Source organism: Ixodes scapularis, unplaced genomic scaffold (genome assembly GCF_016920785.2).
Source record: "Ixodes scapularis isolate PalLabHiFi unplaced genomic scaffold, ASM1692078v2 PGA_scaffold3__209_contigs__length_174095766, whole genome shotgun sequence".
NCBI lineage: Eukaryota > Metazoa > Arthropoda > Arachnida > Ixodida > Ixodidae > Ixodes > Ixodes scapularis.
This window is the reverse complement of record NW_024609868.1, coordinates 114,137,448-114,146,649: the sequence shown is the minus strand read 5'-3', so window position 1 is coordinate 114,146,649 and position 9,202 is coordinate 114,137,448. Positions and strand designations below refer to the sequence as shown.

The following is a 9,202-nucleotide window of genomic DNA, read 5'->3' as shown; positions in this document are numbered from 1 at the left end:
CGACTGGGAACATGTTTACCACGCGGACGCAGGCCCGTGCCCAGGAACATGGAACAAGTACGTGATAGCAGTCTGCAGCACCAACGACAAGACTACGGCCTCTGTCTGTGCAAGAATATTGACGAGGCAGAAGAAGTAGCCGTCGCCTTGGCCTTAACCATGGCGGCATCCAGAACCGAACAAGCCATAATCACCTCAGACTCGAGAACGGCCATCTCGAACTTCGGTGATGGAAAAGTTGGCAAGGCAGCCCGCATGATCCTTCAAAAGAAGACACCGCAAACAGGATCCAGATTCTCGTTAACCTAGGTGCCCGGACACTCTGGACACTCGGGGAACGAAGAGGCCCACGCACTCGTAACCCGTGCACAACAAATCCGGGCGACGAGCTGCCGAGCCACGACGGACGGAGACCACTGCTACGGGGCCTCGCCATACGACAGAGGCCCTCGAGCGTACAACGATATTCTAAGAAGTATCCGAATGCAGCGCAAGTTCATGGGCGCCCCTCATAAGCGGCTCTCGCGACCCCAAGAATCGACGTGGAGAAGACTTCAGCTACATAACACCCTAACTCCCCGCATGCTGAGCAGAATCTGGCCGGATCTCTTCAGCGACAAGTGCGAGGAATGTGGTAGTGTCGACGGTGGCTGGGCGCACACGTATTGGATGTGCCCGAGCAACCCGATACCAGCCACGCTCCAAAGCAGACTGGACGATCAAGACGAAGATCTTCCCTGGTGTGCGCTCCTGGCCGCAGAGGACTACGAAACACAGTTGGCAGTGATTCTAAGGACACTAGAAATAGAGCATCGGTTAAAGACCCGATTGTCGGAAAGAAGATCCCTCCCCTATCACCCTCCCTAACGAACCCTCGTTTTGGGCATAAGCCCATTTAATAAGGTTCAATAAAGTTGCTGACTGACTGACTGACTGACTGACAGCTGGGCTCTTTGGAACGCATAGTTATAAAACGAAAATATAGATGGCGCTTCGAACGACGCTAGGCGGATTGAAGTGAGTTCCACAACTGAGGTAATCTGATAACGTTGCCTCCGGCCACGACGAGAGAAGAGGGGAAGGAGGAACTCCCCTCTTCCCGAGAATGCCTTTTGTGTGTCGCAGAAGTCGCTATAGAACTTTTTCACAAGGCCGCCGCCATCTTGAATTGTCGTCACTTCCAGTATGGGCGAAAACATTGTTTTGCCGTCGCCTCACCAACAGAAGACATTTAGGATATTAGCGCAACCGTCACACATTCTCGTTTGGCCTCCCCTCTATTTTTTCACTAATTGCAGGTTGTAGCGTTTTATTATTTTTTCGTTACCAATACCGGATACGCCTATTAGGTGACTGGGGAGGAGTGTACACAAAAAAGGTCTATTGTCCCCCTACAAGATTATAGAAAACTAACCCGTCACTCAAGATTCGTACAAAAGCAGCCGCTTCAGTGGCTGGAACGACTAGGCCATCGTCTTGACGTCAGCTTCGCCGTAGCTTTGCTCGTCCCGAGACGAACTACGTCACGATTGCGTTAGATGTCACGTGGTCTCCGCTGCGCCTTCTCCGAGCGTTTGCCAGAGTGGGCAATCTATAACGAAAAATATAGCCACCAGGCTCAAAATACAAAGGTGCGATTGTCATTTACGGATATTGTGGATCATATTTGTAGTGTTGGGCGGTTCGTGGACCGCTATCAGAGCACGACCATCGCGGGCAGAATCTCGTCAGGAACCGCTTTATTCGGACCGAACACAGAAGAGGAAAAGAAGATGTATTGAAGGATAACACGATAGATCGGACAACACAAAGAAAAAGAGGTGAAGGATAAGCACAGTAGGACACAACATTTCTCCCCTCCCCCGAACAAACATACATCAATACTAAAAAAAGAAAACAATCAAAGCACTTCTCACTATTACATTACACTGTACATATACAGGCTCTATTTACACAATAAAAGCACGTCTGACTATTATATTACACTCTACATATACATACTCTACACAATGAATAAGCGTTACCACACAATGCATTCGTTATTCCATTTAAGCTACCCTTGGCCAAGGCTACATTTTACGCATTCATACTAAACATGTACTCTTCCCAAACAAACTACGTAATTTGAACGTTTAAACTAGAAATAAATCCGTCTCCAGGTTGGTCACTTCCATCCGAAACACAGGACTGCGAGTTACAGACTCCAGTCTCCAAATCGCTCTGGAGGTCGACGGTTTCGTTTTGACGGGCGAGGATCATCCCCTTGCATAGCTTGATTGGATCCACTCAGACCATCATGAGACAACACGTCTTCATTCAGCTCAGTTTCCTGGCAAACTGGGAAAGGAGGGGGTGTTTGCGGTCGTAACTGCTGCTGTCGCCGCTGAGCATCCTCCTTGAGTCTGGGCGCTTGCCACTCGTGATGAGGATGACGGTTCGTTGAACTGCCCGTCGTAGTACTGCTCGCAGGCTCCCCATTAAATGATCTTGTCACTTCTTGTGGCAACTTGTTGCCGATAAGTTCCTTAGGTGGAGCCACCACCGTAAGCTTGGAGGCGTTCCAGATGCGTCCATCATGAAGCTTGTAGGTCCATCGACCCACGCGTTCAACAATTTGCATTGGAGGTCCAAAAGCTTCTTCTCCCTTTCTCGCCTTCCCTTGTTTTCTGACACGCACCCATTCGCCGACCTGAAACTTCGGAATTTTCGCTCCTCGCCTTTGGTCCGTATATCGCTTGCTGCTCTCCTACCCTCTCTGGACTCGACACCGCAGGCGTTGTAGCTCCTCCAGTGGATTTTGCAGGAACTGCGATGGTGACAGGCCGATTATGTGGAGCCGGTTGCGTGGCTTACGTCCATGCAGCAGGAGTGCAAGAGACAATCCTGTCGTGGCATGAGGCGTACAGCGATACACGTGCAAGTAATCCAAGACAGTAGAGTGGATCTGTCGCTTCTCCAGAGAAGCGCACTGTAAAACGACTAAAAAATGCGATTAAAGCATTCAACTTGTCCGTTGGCCTGTGGATAGTAGACGGAGACAAGATGATGGTTGATGCCTCGCGTAGCTAGGAAGTTCTTAAAGTCTATGGAGGTAAACTGGGGTCCGTTGTCCGAAACAATACTTTCGGGGTTGCCTTCCCGAGGAAAGATGAGACGCAGGAACCCCGTCACTGTGCTTGTCGTGATGTTTGAACAAAAGTAAACTTCCGGCCATCTTGAAAAATAGTCCACCAGTGTGACGGTGAAGTTTCAAATGGCCCAACAATGTCGATGTCAACCTTCGACCATGGTCGCTCAGGGAGGGGCAGAGGCTGAAGAGGTGTTGACGACGTCTTCGCACTTTTGTCGGCAGACCCGCAAACGCCAAAGGCCTAAACCGCTCTTTTCACCTCCGCATTCATGCGGGGCCACCAGTAGAGCTCTCGGAGTCGGGACGAAGTCCTGCCGATACCAAGGTGGCCCTCGTGCGCTCGGCCGATGAGGGCTCCCCTCATGCTAGAGGGAATAACGAACTGATCGCCGCGTAACAAAAGACCATCGTGCACAGAATGTGTGTCCTTAGTGCCATGAAAGATGGCTTTATCGGGAGCCAACGCCCGTCGTGGTGGCCACTCCGATGTGACATAGGACATTACGGAGGTCAACTTGGGGTCGTCAGCCGTCTTTTGTTGAAGTTGCTCCTTCGATATGCACTCATCTTCCAGAGCGGTGAAGGACACAATTTCTACACCAAACGCTGTTCCTCCTTCGTCTTCCGGTACAGGAAGTCTGGAGAGGGCATCGGCTACTTGGTTTTCAGCGCCACGCATGTACTCTACATGAAAGTTGTATTTGAGAAGCCGGGTAGACCACCGAGTGATACGGAGTGGTCGATGTCCGGTCCCTCGCGTGGCCAAGATAGCAACGAGAGCCTGATGGTCGGTGTGTAGGGTGAAGTGGCGACCCCACAGGTATGTGTGCCACTTCTCACAGGCTCACAGACACGCAAGCGCCTCTCGCTCGCCCCGCAGATTAGTTTCTTTCAGTAGCAGTAAGCGTTCGTGACGCGAACGCTACCTGGTGAATTTCCTGTCCGTATCGCTGCTGCAACACTGCGCCAATACCGTAAGCTGAAGCACCCGTAGTGACGATGGTAGGCAGCGCAGGATCAAATATCTTCAACGTTTGTGCAGAGGACAGTAGCACTTTCACCCTCTGGAAACTTCGATCTGCTGCCTGGTCCCAGATGAACGGGATGTCCTTGCGCAAGTACTTTCGCAGCGGTTCTACTTCAGAAGCCAGGCACGGGACAAAACGAGAATAATATTTGACCATTCCTAAGAAGGGCTGTAGCTGAGTCAGGTTTGTAGGAATCGGTGCCGCACGAAGAGCGTCGACCTTCTTCTGAAAAGGTGAAATCCCGGCAGCACTAACTTTGTGCCCCAAGAACGAAATTTCTGTGACGTCAAACATGCATTTGTTGTTGAGCTTCAGATCTGCCTCCGAGATGCGCAAGAGTACTTTCTGCAGGCGCTCTAGGTGCTCCTGTTGGTTTTTACCAAAGACTACCACGTCATCCAGATAGAACAGCACTCCCTGGCAGCCTTGCAAGATCTTAGTTATCATCTGCTGGAAGGTTGCTGGTGCTGAAGCTAATCCAAAGCACACTCGCTTAAAGCGAAAGAGTCCTTCGTGCGCAACAAACGCTGTTAAGTCGCGACTTTCCGGATGAAGCGTAACCTGATGGTATGCTGCAGCAAGGTCCACTTTTGAGAACCTCTGCGCTTCATGCAGCGCGTTCAGCAGTTCTTCAATGTGAGGAAGCGGGTAACTGTCGACGACTACCGCTTTGTTTACTTTGCGAAAGTCTACACACATTCGGATAGTGTCATCTTTTTTCTTTCTTTTTTTTTGGACCACTACTATAGGTGATACCCACTCGGAGGTGATGATACGCTCGATCACGCCAGCTTCCTCAAGACGTTTAATTTCCTCAGAAACTGGTTGTCGAGCAGCTTGGTGAATGCACCGAAGCCGATGTTGAACGGGAATTACTGAGGAGCGGGTCTTCACCTTGCAGACAACTCCCTTGACTCGGCCCAGTCCTGGCGTAAAAAGGTGCTCGAAGTGTGTAAGGGATGCTAGCAGCTTCGGAGAGGTAGACACAGGCTTAACTCGAAGGTGCGCGCGTGGAGCCACGCTTGCCTCCGCTAGAGGTGCAAGCCGTTCAGTCCACTCTTCCTCCAGTGCCACTGACGAGTCGTCCAGCTTCGGCGTCGTGGCTGATCTTACTGCCATTGATTTGGGTGTCAGTGTGTCTGAGGACAACGGTGGAGGTTGTTCGGCCGTACTTGCGGAAGCCTCACCGGTGTCACCAGTCTCAGTATGAAAGCAGGACCTTGTTGCTCCGCTCATTTTAATGTCGATCGCCACGACTGCGTCCATGCCCAACAAAGAGGTTCCACGGTCTGCGATATAAAACAGCAGTTGCGCGTGCCGTTCTCTGAATGCAACCATCGCTTTGAAAGCTTCCAGGATTTGTATAGGCTGACGGGAGTAGTTCAACAATGTGGCTGGTGGGGCAACCACGTGGGCCTCACTTGCAAACCATTGCGTGAACGTGGTCTTATCCATTAGTGAGACGGATGACCCGGTGTCAAGAAGAAACTTCACTGGCGTTCCAAGGACCTTGACACTAACGTAGATTCTCGCCTTCGAAGATTCACTAATGTGACATATAATGTCGGGGTCATAATCGTCATCGTCGTAGGCATCGCTATCTGAGAGGACTTCCTCCACTTGCTTGCGTTGGGATCGCTGACGATCTCGACGCATACTCCGGCATACACGATCAAGATGTCCCCGTCGGCCACAGTTGAAGCAATATTTTTGTTTTGCGGGACAGGTGTCGTAGCTCTGGCATTTGTGTGAGCCATTCCCGCAATTCGTACAGACGCGCGTGCGACGGAAATTGTCTGGCTGTTGTGAAGCCTGTAGGTTTTGGGAACCGTCTCGTGGGAGGTTTAACTGTACTTTAAAGTCCCGACGATGGTCGGACGCCTGTCCATGACGTTGCTGTATGCAGGAATACGGGTTTCGCCCGCTACCTCCGCAGGTCACGCATGGTTCCAAACCACGTGCGGTGTACGTGTCGCTTGTGATTGCACCCGGCCTTGCAAAGGGTCACGATGATGCCCTCTGTATAGATGACGGCGATGACTCATAATATGAGTGCTGTGGAGGACTGCTCTGATGTGGGTTCTGTCGGAGTGTCCTTCCCGGAGAATGCCCACGGCGCCCTTCGAACTGTTTCTCGCCAGATAGTCTCCGGGCTCTGACGCGGCTCTCTGACGTCTCTGTAACTCGACAGGTCTGCTCACTGGATGTTGACGCGGTGACGTTAGCCCATTCTCGAACTTCGCGTCGTGACCGCTCAAGGTTCATGATGGACTGCATTACTACGTCGAACGGAAGAGCTGCATCAAGGACCATGCGTTCTTGAATTTCTGTCCATGCTACCCCAATCATAAACTCCTTGCGGATGCAACCTTGCGTTTGACTTCCAAAAGTTGCCTGGACGGCTAACGTCTGTAATGCGGATAGAAAATCATGAAGAGACTTGCCCTCTCTTTGTCTACGTGAGTGGAACTGAAGCGCCCGCAGCGTCATATTTGTCGGCTCCGTGAATTCGGCTTCCAGCAACTTGATGGTTTCTTTGTAGACATGAGAAGTAGCGCGTACACCTTGCTCGCCACCTGCTGCTGCTAGCGGTGCTAATGCCTGATCAACAGCAGGTTCAGGCGTTGGTAGTGAGTTATAAATCTACTGGCCGGCTTCGCCGAGGCAGTTCAGCAGCATCGCTTGACGCCGTTCTGCAGGATACTCTCGGGCGCCCGTTGCCACCAAATAACGCTCGAACATTTTTAGCCACCGCTCCCATGGAATGGGTGGAGGCCCCAACTTAGCCAAAAACTCCGGGGGAACCTTGCCGCCAGATGCCATGACGATGCCAGATGGCTTCTCAGCACCCAATGATGCCGTTCGAAATGGTCGCTATCTTGACTTCAATCGTGCGAAGAAGATGGTTCCACCGGGAAACGCAGAAAACTGTCCAATACAGAGGGTACCGTTAAGGTCAGGCTGTAGTCCTCGCTGAGGCTCAGTCCAGCGCAGGAAAAGCTTGTTTTAACCCTCGTCGCCAAATAATGTAGTGTTGGGCGGTTCGTGGACCGCTATCAGCGCACGGCCATCGCTGGCAGAGTCTCGTGAGGAACTGCTTTATTCGGACCGAACACAGAAGAGGAAAAGAAAGAAGATGTATTGAAGAATGACACGAAAGATCGGACAACACAAAGAAGAAGAGATGAAGGATAAGCACAGTAGGACACAACAATATTCAACCTATTTTTGAACACGACGGGAATATTTCAAATTTCGTTGCAGTACCCCTTTAATGACTGCAGATATAGGACCGAACATGGTGTACAGTTTGTCTAAATTCATGAATAAATCAAGCAAATTTAAGTGTAATGTCGTGAACAAACAAATCGCCTGTGTGGACGTTACCATTATCCCGAGCATCAGATAAAATGTAAGTTAAACGTTCGTTACTTATATATCTTATATATCCTATATAATCAAAAACAACTATTTTAAATTTGTTATGAAGGCAAGGCAGGAGACTTTCAGGAAACACAGATAGCTTCATATGCTGAGTATTTTGGTCACATTCCTTAAGATCCTAAGTGCGCGGCTATACATATACATTGGACTGTACTTATTTTGAATATTCCGCCACTATCATTGAGCAAACTTCCGTTGTCATAAATAGTTGGGCTCAATATGCGCCAGGGCTGACGCTGGTTCCTGTAACTCCTCCCTTCTCACACGTATCCGTTACGCCGGCGGTTAAAATAGTACAAATATGTTACAAAACTAACTGAAGATGTTGTCGGGCACATTATTATGGCATGCAATTAAGTTGTAAATGTAAGCATCAGGCGGCGATTTACAATAAGGAGAGAAAGGCGGTCAAAAACGACGAAAAATGCGAATGCAACGCCTTCGGCAAGGCGCGGAGGGGAGAGTGGAGCGACGTGTTGAAGTCACCATATGGCGGCCGCGTCACATGATTCAAAGATGGCAGCGCCCATGAGACGGAGGCTGAAAAGGTCTATTGTAATTAGTTGTCCCCATCCGTGTAATTCTAAAGCTAGCGGCTTGGGGCGCAACGGTCTGTTCTCTTCCCCATACAGATCGCTGGAGTCGAGAATAGCTGGGCTCTGGCTGAATCCGTCGATTTTGGCGGAACCAGTTTTGGTTCGGTCAAAATTACAATTTTTTCGGGATTGGTGCCAGATCTGGATGTGGCGCTGATTTAAAGCGACAAGCGGAAGTGAAACGTGTTGATCTCGATCGCCCATTTGCAGACTCCCGCTCCTGAAAAGTTGATCCCGGACCGCGCCAAAACAATAATTGGAAATATTTTTTTTTTAATTAAGTACCGACTGCATGCACATGGCGCTCTCTACCGTTTAGTATGTGTGCATGCTTCACGGTTCAGTTCTTTCAGACAGTAAACACTAGTACCACGTTGCTTGCACACCATCAAAGTTGTCGCTAACAAGTGTACATATATTACAAGCAGCTGCAAAGCCCAGCACGTGCGAGTTGTTCGATCGCGTCGAGCACGCGCCATACGCACGAAGGCTAAAACTTTTACCAACAAGAAGCTCTTTATTGGAGTAGTTTATACAAATAACTAAATTCACTACTGTACCCAGTGACAGTACACGCAACTGTTAGAAGACAGTGGCAGAATAGTGTGTTCTAAACATAGGGGCCCTGGTGCTTTGGGTCCCCGGATGAGGCGACGTACTGCGCAGGCGCAGGACGTCTACGCCTGACCAGTGCAACGCCCCAAGCTCTTCGGGGTACCCCAAACATCAGACTCTATTCTAAATTACTCTAATATCACGAGCCTGAGATACAATCTTGTACTTTGTCATGGTGCCATGCACATTCTCCGAGAAATGTATATGTTGAAGGCACATCGCACATGCATCAAAATGACGTACTGTGTTACCCACCTATTGAAATAGCCGACTCGCATTAAAGTTTTCAGCAAACCGAAGCACCATTACCACTCTTTAAAAAAATCAACTTCGTACATAAAAAGAATAAATTCAGTGCACAAAGTAAATGTTAAAACTCACGGTAACAT

At 49.8% G+C, this 9,202-nt stretch overlaps 1 pseudogene; it reads right to left on the bottom strand.

Annotated features, from left to right (window-relative positions):
• Positions 1-5,206: 5,206 nt before the first annotated feature.
• On the bottom strand, positions 5,207-6,873 carry LOC115326327 (annotated as a pseudogene).
• Positions 6,874-9,202: the final 2,329 nt, after the last annotated feature.